We start from the raw sequence: 14,349 nt of genomic DNA, 5'->3' as shown, positions 1-14,349 counted from the left end.
GAAGGAGAGGTGGTCTTGGGTCAGGCGGAGGTGGATGGGGAGGGAGTTCCAAGTCTTGGCTGCCAGGTAGGAGAAGGATCTTCCTCCCATGGTGGCTCTTCGAATGCGTGGAACGGTGGCGAGGGCGTGGTTGGTCGATCGTAGCTGGCGGGTGGGAGTGTAGAAGGTCAGGCGGTTGTTGAGGTACCTAGGGCCCAGATCGTGGAGGGCCTTGTGTGCGTGGGTGAGGAGTCGGAACGTGATTCTCTTGCTGACGGGGAGCCAGTGCAGATCTCTCAGGTGTCCGGAGATGTGGCTGTGTCGGGGAATGTCCAGGATGAGTCGTGCGGAGGCGTTCTGGATGCGTTGGAGTCTTTTCTGTTGTTTGGCTGTGGTTCCGGTGTAGAGGGTGTTTCCGTAGTCCAGTCGGCTGGTGACGAGTGCCTGGGTGGCCGTCTTCCTGGTTTCGGTGGGGATCCATCGGAAGATCTTTTGGAGCATACGTAGGATGTTGAAGCATGATGATGAGACGGCGTTGACTTGTCTGGTCATCGAGAGGGAGGAGGCCAGGATGAAGCCCAGGTTGCGTGCGTGGTCCGTTGGTTTGGGTGCGCTGTCCAGGGCAGGGGGCCACCAGGAGTCGTCCCAGGCAGAGGGTGTTGATCCAAGGATGAGGACTTCCGTTTTGTCCGAGTTCAGTTTCAGGCGGCTGTTCGTCATCCACTCGGCTACGTCTTTCATCCCTTCGTGTAGGTTGTTTCTGGCGGTGGCTGGGTCTTTGGTGAGGGAGAGGATCAGCTGGGTGTCGTCGGCGTAGGAGATGATGTTGAGGTTGTGTTGGCGTGCAATGGCTGCGAGGGGGCTCATGTAGACATTGAAGAGGGTGGGGCTGAGTGATGATCCTTGTGGTACGCCGCAGATGACTTCGGTGGCCTCGGATCTGAACGGGTGGAGGCGGACTCTCTGGGTTCTCCCGGCGAGGAATGAGATGATCCACTCTAGTGCCTTCTCTTGGATTCCGACGTTGCTGAGGCGTTGCACTAAGGTACGGTGGCAGACAGTATCGAACACTGCGGAGAGGTCCAGGAGGATGAGGGCCGCTGTTTCTCCGTTGTCGAGCAGGGCTCGGATGTCGTCAGTGGCTGCGATGAGGGCGGTTTCGGTGCTGTGGTTGACTCGGAAGCCGGACTGCGAGTGGTCAAGGGATCCGTTCATCTCGAGGAAGGCGGCAAGCTGTCTGTTGACGGTCTTCTCAATGACTTTGGCAGGAAACGGGAGGAGCGAGATGGGGCGGTAGTTCTTGAGGTCGGTGGGGTCTGCTGATGGCTTCTTCAGGAGGGCGCTGAGTTCGGCATGCTTCCAGCTCTCCGGGAGGGTGGCGGTGTTGAAGGAGCAGTTGATAATGTCCCGGAGTTGGGGTGCGATGACTGAGTCGGCCTTGTTGAAGACGTGGTGGGGGCATGGGTCAGTAGGCGATCCGGAGTGGATGGTGTTCATCGTGTGGATGGTGTCTTCGGTGCTGACCGGGGTCCAAGCGCGGAGGGTGGTGGTGGGGGGCGTTGGTTCGGTGGTTGGGTGCGTGGTCTGTGCGCCGAAGCTGTTGTGTATGTCGCCGATCTTGCTGTGGAAGAACGAGGCGAGTGAGTCGCAGAGGTCTTGTGAGGGAGTGATGTCGTTGTTTCCGGCGCTGGGGTTGGAGAGCTCTTTCACGATGCTGAAGAGTTCCTTGCTGTTGTGTGCGTTGTTGTCTATTCGTTTCTTGAATGCTGTCTTCTTGGTGGTGTGGATCAGCTGGTGGTGTTTGCGGGTTGCGTGCTTGTGGGCGGTCATGCTGTCTGTAGTCGAGTCTTTTCGCCAGGCATTCTCTGCAGTGCGGCAGTTCTTCTTGGAGTTCTTGAGGTCGTTGTTGAACCACGAGGCTATCTTGCTGCCGGTCCTGCTGGGATGGTTTTTCAGAGGTGCGAGGTCGTCAGCGCAGTTGGTGATCCACCGAGTGAGGTTGTTGGCTGCTTCGCTGGGGTCCGTTGAGCTGGCGGGAGGGTTCTGGCTCAGTGATGTGGTGAGCTGGTCGGCGGTGATCTTGTTCCAGCTCCTGCGGGGCATCTGTTGTGGGTCGTGGTCCTTCTGAAGGTGAAGTGGACGCAGCTGTGGTCTGTCCAGTGGAGTCCGGTGGAGTGGCTGAAGGAGATGAACTTGCTGGAGGAGAAGACTGGGTCAAGCGCGTGTCCGGCGTAGTGGGTGGGGGTGTTCACCAGTTGCTTGAGTCCGAGGTTGGCGAGGTTGTCCAGCAGGGTGGTGGTGTTGTTGTTCTCCAGGTGGAAGTTGAGGTCCCCTAGGAGGATGAAGTCAGTGGAGGGGAGGGCGTGTGGGCTGATGAAGTCTGCGATGTCTTCCCTGAATTGAGTGAGAGGTCCTGGGGGTTTATAGATGAGGGTGCCTCTGAGGGTCGTCTTGGGGTCGGTGTGTATCTGGAAGTGGAGGTGTTCGGCGGCGGTGAGGGTGTCGTCGGAGTTGGTCGTGATTCGGATGGTGTTCTTGTGTACGATGGCGATGCCTCCTCCTGTCTGGTTGACGCGGTCCCTCCGGGTGATCTTGTATCCGTCCGGGATGGCGATGTCGGGCGCTGAGGAGGCGTTCATCCAGGTTTCCGTGAGGAAGGCGACGTCTGGAGATGTGGTGTCGAGCAGGTTCCAGAGTTCAACGGCGTGTCTGTGGACGGACCGGGTGTTGAGCAGGATGCACTTCAGGTGGTTGCTGCTGGTGCTCGGCTTGGCAGGTGAGGTGCCGGTCCGGGTGCAGGAGAACTTGCAGGATTGGCAGGTGAAGGGTCCGTGGGTGCGTCTTGGGGTGGCTCGGTGGCAGCCGGGGATCCGGCCGGTGTTGAGTGCGATGAGGGTGGCGGCGTCGTAAGTCCGGCGGGTGGGCTGGCATCTGCGGGGGCCAGGGGGTCTGGCGCTGGGCGCGGTCCAGGCACGGACGGGCGCAGACGGGCTTGCCTTCGGCGCGCATAGGGCGCGCCCGCTGCGCATGAACGCTGCGCGCACGCGCTGACTCTGCCATGAATGGAGAGTGGAGGGGGCGGAGCGAGGGAGGAGCAGCTGGGAGGCGGGAGCGGGGTGGCGAATGGGGAATCGGGGACGAGGAAGGGGGCGGGGCCGCCTGGGAGCAGCGGCGGGGTCGGGATGTGCAGAAACGGTGGGAAGAAGAGCAGAGGTGGCGGCGAGGGGGGAAGGCCTGAGGGCGGAGTCCCTTGAGGCAGCGGCGGCAATGAGCAGGAGCAGCTGTGGAGACCCAGGACACACGGGAGCCGTGCGGTAGGTGGAGCGACCTGGGGGGGTCACAGCTCACTGCCGTGCGGTCCCAGCTATATGTGGCCAACTGGGAGGGAGGAGCAGCTGGGAGGCGGGAGCGTGCGGCGAATGGGGATCGGGGACGAGGAAGGGGGTGGGGCCGCAGGGGAGCAGCGGCGGGGGTCGGGAAGTGCAGAAACGGCGGGACGAAGAGCGGAGGTGGCGGCGAGGGGGGAAGGCCTGAGGGCGGAGTCCCTGGAGGCAGCGGCGGCAATGAGCAGGAGCAGCAGCGGAAACCTAGGACACACGGGGGTCGTGCGGTAGGTGGAGCGACACCCTTATGCATACACTCACAGACCCAGGTACACATTTAATCATACAGTAAGACACCCAGTCACACAGAGTAACACATCCAGGCACACACTGATGCATACAGTCATACAACCAGGTAGACACTGTTGTATACACTGAAACACGTATACACTCTCCACACACTCATACATATATTGACACACCCAAGCCCACACTGATACATTCACTGACACACTCAAACATTAAATGATGCATTCAGTGTCACATGACTCATCATACAGACATTCAGGCACCCATAGACTCACTCATACATACACTGACAGATGCAAGCATACACTGATGCATTCACTGACTCACTCAGACACTCACTCATACATACACTCAGACAATCCAACACTCACTCATACATACACTGACACAGCCAAGCAGGTACATTGATGCAGTCACTGACTCACTCACATATACACTCAGACACCCTGGGACAGACTCAGATATATTGACACACCCTAGCACACACTGATACATCCACTGACACATTCTTACATCCAGTGATACATACTCTTAGACACCCAGGGACAGACTAATACATACACTGATACACCAAAGCATAAACACTGATGCATTCACTGTCACACTGTCTTACATATACTCTGACAACCTGGGACTCACTCATACATATACTGACACGTGCAAACACTGACGCACTTTTTCACCGTTTATTCAGTAATGAAATAAAAGGAGAAACACAGCTCTTTTTTAATTATGTGGTAAGGTTCTGAAAAGAACCTTTTTTATACTTTTTTATTTAAAGAATTAATTTACTCAAAAAACATGGTACAGGGCTGTTTCAAAACTAGTTTCATATAAATGAACTTGTTATCAAACTCCAAAATAGAGCAAAATAATTTGGATGTTAAAATCTATTTTTTTTTTAAACAAGGAGGACTGTTAACTGCATCCAAATACTTAGCGACTGATGAATTTATTCCAACTGGCATATGACAGCACAAACAATGGGTTATCATGTGCACAGACAGCTGAAACCATAATCATTGTTGACATGAAAGGTGCTGATACAATTGCCGAAGAAGCAGAGGAACGAAAACAGCTTTCATCTCTCTGTTCATCCTCTGGTAGGCTCTCTCATAGATGGTCTTAAAATGCTTCCACATAGTCGATGTGCTATGACTGTACTTTTTGCTTGGCCCTCTTGAAAGTTCCATTCCGCAGACGTTGCAGTTAGAAATTTTTGCAGTGACTTCTTTTCTGCCAGATGCTGAAAAACGCCAAACTTCACTCTCCTTTCCGTGGTAGTGTTTTTCTTCTTACTCCTCCTCTTCTAGAACAGGACCTACTCCTGGACCAGATGTTGATGCTGCAGCCATTGTCTGAAAACAATGATAGCACACACATAAAACAGCAGATGGTGCAATCTGTATTCTCCTTTCACTCTCCTCTATCAGAAATAAGAGGTGTCGGGTGGGGTGTGATACATAAAAAGGTGTGATCCCTGTGGGGCTAATGAAATGAGATTTTGCTGTGCAGAGCGTGAATCCACGGTGCCTGACAGCAGATTCATGAGGCCGTAAAATACATAACTCTCATACGTTATTACGAAATAAAATATACACTCTATAATTGTTGACCTCAAATATGTCTCCTCTAATTCCCAAAAATTCCAGATTTTAATTTTTAAAATTTACAGCAAATACGCTGTTCAGAAACCGTGGATACATCACGATCGCGTGTATTTACGTCCCGCGGAGGACTCGCGGTCCTTAAATATTGAAGGGAAAAAAATTAATCTTGTAAAAATACCAAACTATTTTTATAAAAAGTATAAAAGAAAGAATGCAAAATTTTGTTAGGGTTTTAAAAAAATATATATTTACAAATAGAAAGAAAATAGAACGTTTATTAAGAGAGAACTGCAAATAGGAATAAATAAATGAAAAACAAAACATTTTTACAAAGTAGGAACTATGTAAACATGTCATGATACATTCTTAAATTATGTAATTAACATGATAAATTCTGTGGAAAAAAATCATACTTAACCCTTTCGCTCCTAGGCCTTGCCACCCCCCTGTGCTAAGCCTTTTTTTGGCTATTTGGGTAGTTCGCGCTTAAGCCCCTGTAACATTTTGACCATATGAGGTATCCACGCCAAATTTGTGCCCCTTTTTTCCAACATCATAGGGTTTTTAAAGGTACCCAGTGTTTGTGGATTCACCTGGCGGGAACCCACAAATTAGACAAAATACAGCTAAATTGAGTTTTTGGGGGGATAAATTGGGAAAAGGTGCTGCAGAAGAAAGCATCTGGTTTTTCCCCTGTAAATGGTATCAAAAAAGGGTTTGTGGTGCTGAAATCATCATCTTACTAGCTTTCAAGGACGAGCAGACTTTGGTCAGAAAACCAAACTTTTTTTACAGTTTTGGCATTTTACTGAGACATAGCCGATTTTTGCTACTTTTTATGCTTTTAACATCCTTCCAGTTAGTGGTAGAAATGGGTGTGAAAGCAATAATGGATCCCAGAAACCTATACGTTTCTGAAAAGTAGATCAAATTCCTAATTCAGCAAGGGGTCATTTGTGTAGATCTTTCAAGTTCTTTCATAGAAACTAAAAGTTGAAAATTAGAAATATTTAAAATGAGTTAAAAAAAACAGCCATTTGTGCCAACGTTTTCACCTGTAACTTCTTCTAAGTATGACACATGTTGGAAAGCAATATACCGTTACATCTGCTGGACCCTTCTGGTTGTGGGGATATATAGGACTTGTAGGTTCACCATGAGCCCGAGGAACCCAGAGCCAATAACTGAGCAGCGTCTTGCAGTGGTTTTTCATTGTGTACCGGGTATAAAGCAATTAATTTGGTTAAATATAAAGAGTGAAAAATAGGTATCAAAGACTCCTATGAATTTCCAAAATGGGAACAAAATATAGAGTTTAGAAACAGTAGCTATTTGCACATCTCCGAAATTGTGGTTCCCCATACTAGCCTGTGAAATGGAGGACATTTTTCAAAGTGACTTATTTTTTACACATTGTCTTACATTAGGAAGGCAGAAATGCATAGAAAGTCAATAGGTAATAACAGTTGCTCTACAATTCTGTGTTTCCCTAAGTCTTCCGATAAAAATGGTACCTCACTTGTGTGGGTAGGCCTAGTGCACGCGGCCGGAAAAGGCCCAAAATGCAAAGCAGACACACCACATTTTTACAGTGAAAACTGACCCTTTTTTTGCAAAGTGCCTAGCTGTGGATTTTGAACCCTAGCTCTACCGGCACCTAAGGAAACCTAGCACACCTATACATTTTGGAAAACTAGACACCCAGAGGAATTCAGTAGGGGGGTGACTTTTGTGGCTCTCACCAGGTTCTGTTACCCAGAATCCTTTGCAAACCTGAAACTTTGTAAAATAAAAACATTTTCCTCACATATCTATGATGGAAACATCTGGAATCTGCGTGGATCCACAAAATTCTACCCACCTCGCATTCTCCAAAGTCTTCTGATAAAAAAACTGTACCTCACTTGTGTGAGTAGGCCTAGTGCCCGCGACAGGAAATGGCCCAAAACGCAACGTAGACACACCACATTTTTACTGTGAAAACTGACCCTTTTTTCGCAAAGAGCCTAGTTGTGGATTTTGATCCCTAGCTCTGCAGACACCTAGGGAAACCTAGCAAACCTATACATTTTTTAAACCTAGACACCCAGAGGAATCCAGGAAGGGGTGACTTGTGTGGCTCTCACCAGGTTCTGTTACTCAGAATCCCTTACAAACCTCAAATTTAGTAAACAAACAGACACATTTTCCTCACATTTCTGTGATGGAAAGTTCTGGAATCTGCGTGGATCCACAAAATTCAGCTCACCCTGCGTTCCCCAAAGTCTTCTGATAAAAATAGTACCTCACTTGTGTGGGTAGGCCTAATGCCCGCAACAGGAAACGGCCCAAAACGCAAAGTGGACACACCACATTTTTACAGTAAAAACTGACCCTTTTTTGGCAAGTGCCTAGCTGTGGATTTTGAACCCTAGCTCTGCCGGCACCTAGGGAAACCTAGCAAACCTATACATTTTTTAAACCTAGACACCCAGAGGAATCCAGGAAGGAGTGACTTGTGTGGCTCTTACCAGGTTCTGTTACTCAGAGTCTCTTGCAAACCTCAAACTTTGTAAAAAAACAAACACATTTTCCTCACATTTCTGTGATGGAAAGTTCTGGAATCTGCATGGATCAACAAAATTCCACTCACCCCGCATTCCCTAAAGTCTTCCGATAAAAATGGTACCTTACTTGTGTGGGTAGGCCTAGTGCCCATGACAGGAAACGGCCGAAAGCGCAACGAGGAAACACCACATTTTTACAGTGAAAACTGACCCTTTTTTGGCAAAGTGCCTAGCTGTAGATTTTGAACCCTAGCTCTACCGGCACCTTGGGAAACCTAGCAAAATTATACATTTTTTTAAACTAGTCACCCAGGGGAATCCAGGAGTGGGTGACTTGTTTGGCTCTCACCAGGTTCTGTTACCCAGAATCCCCTGCAAACCTCAAACTTTGTCAAAAAGAGAATTTTTACTCACATTTCTGTGATGGACAGTTCTGGAATCTGCGTGGATCCACAAAATTCCACCCTTCCCGCATTCCCCCAGGTCTTTCAATAAACATGGTACCTCACTTGCGTGGGTGGATCAAGTACCCATGACAGGCAAGGGCCCAAAACACATTGAGGAGACATCAAAATTACCTATCACAAAACGACCTGGTTTTGCAAGAGGGGTCATCTCGGTTTTTGGCACCGGCCTAGGCAGCCATCTAGGGAAACCTACCAAACCCACACAGTTCTGAAAACTAGACACCCAGTGGAGTGTAGGGAGGTATGTCTTGCATGGACCCCCCAACTTTTTCGTGCCCAGAATCCCCTCCAAACCTCAAATTTAGCTGAAAGAATCACTTTTTTCTCAAACTTCTGTGTGGGAAAGTTGTGGGATCACCGGGCTGACATAAATTTCCTACCAGCCAGCATTCCCCCAGGTCTCCCGATAAAAATAGTACCTCACTCCTGTGGGTGGCTCAAGTACCCGCCACAGGCAAGGGCCCAAAACGTATATTGAGGAGACATCAAAATTACCTATCACAAAACGACCTGGTTTTGCAAGAGCGATCACCTGGGATATTGGCCCCGGGCTCGGAGGCCATCTACGGAAACCTACCAAACCCACACATTTGTGAAAAATAGACACCTTAGGGAGTCCAGGGAGTTATGGCTTGCGTGGACCCCCCAACGTTTTCCTAACCAGAATCCCCTGCAAACCTCAAATTTAGCTGAAAAAAATAACCTTTTTCTCAAATTTCTGTGTAGCAAAGTAATGGGATCACCTGGCTGACACAAATTTCCTACCACCCAGCGTTCCCCCAGGTCTCCCGATAAAAATGAAACCTTACTCGTGTGGGTGGCCCAAGTACCCGTGACAGGCAAATTCCCAAAACGTATTGAGGAGACATCAAAATTACATCGCAAAACGACCTGGTTTTGCAAATGGGGTCACCTGGGTTTTTTGCCCCAGGCTCGCGGCCCTCTAGGGAAACCTACCAAACCCACAGATTTCTGAAAACTAGACACCTGGGAAAGTCCTGGAAGGTATGGCTTCCGTGGATCCCCTAACGTTTTCCTACCCAGAATCCCCTGCAAACCTCAAATTTAGCTGGAAAAAATCACTTTTTCTCAAATTTCTGTGTGGAAAAGTTGTGGGATGACCGGGCTGACACAAATTTCCTGCCGCTCAGCGTTTCCCTCAGTCTCCCGATAAAAATGATACCTTAGTTGTGTGGATGGGCCAAGTGCCTATGACATGGAAGGGCCAAAAACGTATAGAAATTGAGGGGGGCCTAAAGCGGGTCTGAAAGGGCAATTGGTTTATACGTTATTCGGCTGACGCTATTTTCGGCATCCACACAAGTGAGGTATCATTTTACTCGGGAGAGCAAGGAGAATGCTGGGTAGTAGGAAACATGTGCCTGCATGGTGATCCTACAACTTACCCACACAGAAATGTGAGGAAAATGTGACTTTGTAAGTAAATTTTAGGTTTGCGGGAGATTCTGGGTAAGAAAACACTGGAGGATCCATGCAAGCCACACCACCAGCCAAGAGTCAGTACACGCACACAACCATCCACACACACCACCAGCCAAGCGCCATCCACGCACACCTCTAGCCAAGCGCCATCCACACACACCGCCAGCCATGCGCTCCTACCTATAAATGAAACAACAAAATCCCTGGCTCCTAGTGGACTTTCTGCCCCCCACCAGGCTGGTAGATTAGGGACTATTGCCCCCATATGCCTCCCGGGGGAGGCAGAAACGCTGTGGCAATTTTTTGGGGTGGGAGGTGGAGGCATTGGCATACCCATTTTGGGCACCCCCTACCTCTATGTATAAACAAAAAACAATCCCTTGGGCCTAGTGGGTTTTCTGCCCCCCTCGGGGGCAGATCAGGGGCTATTTTCCTATCTGCCTCCGGGGGGACAGAAAGACTGTGGGATTTTGGGGGAAGGGGGCATTGGCATTCCCATTTTGGGCATCCCCCACCCCTATATTCCATGGTGACAAAATCCCTGACGTCTAGTGGGCTTTCTACCCCTCCCAGGGAGGCAGATTGGGGGCTCCTGCCCCCTGGGGGGGGCAGAAAGACTAATTTTGCAGGGGTGAGTGGGGCATTGGCATGCCCATCTTGGGCAGCCCCCACCCCTATTTGCAGTGAACAGAAATCCCTGGTATCTAATGGGCTGTCTGCCTCCATCTGCCTCCCAGAAAGACTAGAATTTTGTGGGGGGGGTTGTTGGGGGCATTGGCATGCCCATCATGGGCAGCCCCCACCCCTAAATTCAATGGGGAAAAAACCCTGGCGCCTAGTGGGCAAGACTGACATTTTTTGGGGGGTTTAGTCATTGGCATGCCCGTATTGGGCAGCCCCCACCTCTAGTTCAAATTGCAAAAAAAATCCTTGGTATTTAGAGGGCTTCCTGCCCCCCCGAGGGAGCAGAAAGACTGAATGTATCCATTTAATTTGGGGGGAGCAAAGCCTGGTGGCTAGTGGGTGGATCCCTACTTCCCCAAGCAGGGATTCACTAGGGAGGGGTACCATTTGAAAGGAGAGATTGTCCCCTTTCCAACTATAACTCTCCTGACTTTCTACGTGCTCAGGGGGAGCACATAGAAAGTGAAACTGAAATGAGCATCTTGGCTCATTTCAGTTTCACTGAAATTAAGTCAGCGCGATTTGCGTGCTGATCATCATTTCAGGGAAACCAAAGCTACAGCCTCATGAGCTGGGGAAGCTCTTCTCCAGCTCCCAAGGGTGTTGGGGGTAAAAGGGATTCCCTCTGCCATGTGATCAGACGGCTGGGGGCCTGCCGACTTACATGAGCACTGGTGCGTCGGACGTCCCCCGGCCGTCCGGCGCACTGAAGGGGTTATGAAAAAAAAAGACATGCTCCAAAAACTGATAGTGAAATAGTGAATAAAATTCAAAGATTGAATAAAAAAATAAAAAAATCTTAAAAATTCTCTGAAACAAACAAAAAATATAAAGTACTTTAGAAATTCACTGAAATAGCAAAGGTTACACGAAAGAATAAAAAAAATCCTTAGAAATATACTGGAAAAAAGCAGAAGGTTAAAGGAATGTTACAGTTAGTAAATAGAATTTTTTTTAAACTTAGAAATTCACTGAAAAAAACGAAAAGTTACACAAATGTTACAGTTAGGAAATAGAATTTAAAAAAAACAGAGGCAAATTAGGAAATGAAATAAAAATAAAAACTCACTTAAAAAACTAAGATTACAGGGACTTTCTAGTTAGGAAATAGAATTTTAAAAACCTTCATAATTCACTGAAAAAAACAAAGGATACTGGGACGGTCTAATTACGCTCAGATTTTACTCGTACAAAACCACAGACATTCAGCAGTTATTTTTACCTCAGCTAACTATAACACACTTCACCAATGCACTGCTTATGATCTCACATATTACATCACTGATGACATCACTCATGAAATCATCCAAAGATCCACTTACACCCACTCTCCCCTACCCCCTACCTCTCATACATCTACTCACATACCCATTCACAGACCCATATCAGTACTCACACATCCACTCCCTCAAACAACCCCTTACATACTCACTAATTCACCCATATAGCCACTCATCGATAAAGCTACTCGATTACAGTCACTCACACATCCAGTCATACACACACTACCACACACACACACACTCATACACCCTTACATCTACTCACACTGCTACTGACTCACCATACATGTACTTATACATACAGCTGCTCACACTCACTCACCAATACAGCTACTCACCCCCCACTTATTTACCCATTCCGCCACTCACACCCCCAATCACTTAACCATAGAGGCACTGACACAGCCGCTCACTCACCCATACAACCACTCACACACCCACTCACACACTAATAGAACCACTTACATACCTACTCGCTCACCCTTATAGTCACTCACTCTCCAATACAGCCACTAACACTCACTCACCTATACACAGACTGAAACAGCTACTCATTCGCCCATATAGCCACTCACACATCCACTCTCTCGCCCATACAGACAACCACAGCCACTCTTGCATATATGCAGCCACTCACACAGCTATTCACTCACCCATACAGAAACTCAATCTCCCACTGACTCTCCATTACAGCTACTCCCCACCCGACTCACCCATACAGAAACTCTAATACCCACTAACACATCCATATAGCTACTCGTACACTCATAGAGCCACTCAGACATCCACATACACACATTCACACAGCTATTCAGATGACATATCTTAGAAATAGTATGACTAATTACTAGTAAAGAAAGAATAGTAATTTAACTTATGCTGTAGCTTAGTATACATCTTTAAGTCTCAGAAACATTTATGAAACACTTACACTCCCTGGATGATGTCCTCAGTGATGTCAATTGAGACTTTGGCAGTCTCACAGATTCTCTGTGAATCGCAATTAGGAAATCACTAGCCCTAATATATGAAATACTGAGTTTTATTTAGTGATTCCTAGTGGTTCGCAAATAGACCTACCTCATAAATATTAATGAGGAACGTCACAGTTTGCGACCCTTGGGAATGGCAGCCATCACTAGGATGGTGGCCTGCTGGGGTTAGCAAACCACCATGTCTGTGATTGCTATTTAAAAAAACATTTTCTTTTAAATGAAGCCCATTTTTCTTAAATGAAAATGGGATGTGTTTCAAAAAATAAAATGAAACCTTACAGTTTAATTTTTTTAAGAGCGGGTAGTGGTCCCTTGGACCACTGCCTGGTCTTAAAAATATTTGAATCAAAATTCACAAAGGGGAAGGGGTCTGTGGGGATTCTGCGAATCGGGCCTTTTGCGACCGCAATAAAGGTTTCATACATATGCCCCCATATTATTTAGAATGAGACAAATTAAAAAAGAAATATTTGATACACAAACAGATGAAATAACAAGATGAAGAAATAGGCTTTATGCTGTGAATGGGGTGAACTTGAGCCCTATTAGGCTATAACAGCCTAAGAATGTTATACACAGGCCAGCGATACTATCAAAAAGGGAAAAAGACAAACCGGCGTTTAGCCTATAAATTGAAGGTAACCCAGAAATGACATTTTATTGAAAAGGTTATAATGCTTAACTGCTGTGCAGCTCGCAATAATGACTTGTGTGCTATATTTTACAACTATTATTCAACGCTTTTTTGCAACAATGAACCCCTGAGCCCTGGTATTGATACTTATTGGGCAGATACTTTTTTCCACAGCATAGATTCTTCAGTCCTCAAAAAGCTGGAGAAATCTATCACCTCACAGACATTTTTAGAGACACTGAAAAACTTCCAATCAATAAGGTCCCTGTCCCATGATGGCTTTACAGCCTTGATCTAAAAGGCTTACCAAGACCTGTTGATAGAACATTTGATAGGCGTTTTAAACTATTTTCTAAACTCTTAATCAGTTACAGACTCCATGATGCAATCTACAATGGTCCTGATTCTTAAACCCTAAAATTCAATGCTTCTATTTGCTCTTGTTGTGGAGGCCTTTGTACAGAAGTTTAACTTCAATCTGTTGCTGTTACAACATCTCTACTGCCCGCACGCCCCAGGAGGAAAAGTTACTCACTTGTAAACCTAGTTCTCTTCCAGGAGAATAGTCATTAAAGACATAAGCACTGAACAGTCCCGCCCATGCTCGGGGATCCTGGAGCACTTTTAAAATTATACATATATGTATTACAAACTTTGTACTATAATACCTCACTTAAATGTTTGCAGCCTAAAGAACAAGTTACTAACCTTCGGTAACGATGTATCTGTAAGAAACATTAGTTAGTTAGATTCCTCACCTTAGAATATCCCCAGGCGTCAGACTGGATCCGGAAGATTTTTCGTCAGCAATACCCCTTGCGCGTCGCTAGGCGTCGTCTGCGGCTCCGCGTCCGTCGTCGGCGTCGTGCGCCGGGATGACGTCATCGGAGTACTTAGACGCCGCCCTCGCGCGCTGACGTCAGTTCTTGTACATAGCCTTCCGCGCCAGGAACGCAGAGCCATGCAAAGACCGACACTGGTGCCAAAAATAAAATCTAGGGGCCTGAAAGGACAACCTTAACCCTAGATGTCAGTTCGCAGAACGGGGAGGATGGGTGGGTCGGTGAGGAATCTAA

The 14,349-nt window shown here is 47.5% G+C and overlaps 1 long non-coding RNA gene across 1 annotated transcript in view; it reads right to left on the bottom strand.

Moving 5' to 3' along the window:
• Positions 1–4,342: 4,342 nt before the first annotated feature.
• Positions 4,343–14,349, bottom strand: part of LOC146783258 (uncharacterized) — a 197,037-nt gene continuing 187,030 nt past the window's right edge. Inside the window, exon 3 of the long non-coding RNA XR_014970459.1 lies at positions 4,343–4,969. This is a non-coding gene — a long non-coding RNA (uncharacterized LOC146783258). The remainder of the gene's footprint in view (positions 4,970–14,349) is intronic.

Source organism: Triturus cristatus, chromosome 11, assembly GCF_964204655.1.
Source record: "Triturus cristatus chromosome 11, aTriCri1.1, whole genome shotgun sequence".
NCBI lineage: Eukaryota > Metazoa > Chordata > Amphibia > Caudata > Salamandridae > Triturus > Triturus cristatus.
Note: the sequence above shows the minus strand (reverse complement) of the source record. Positions and strands in the feature narration are given on the sequence as shown.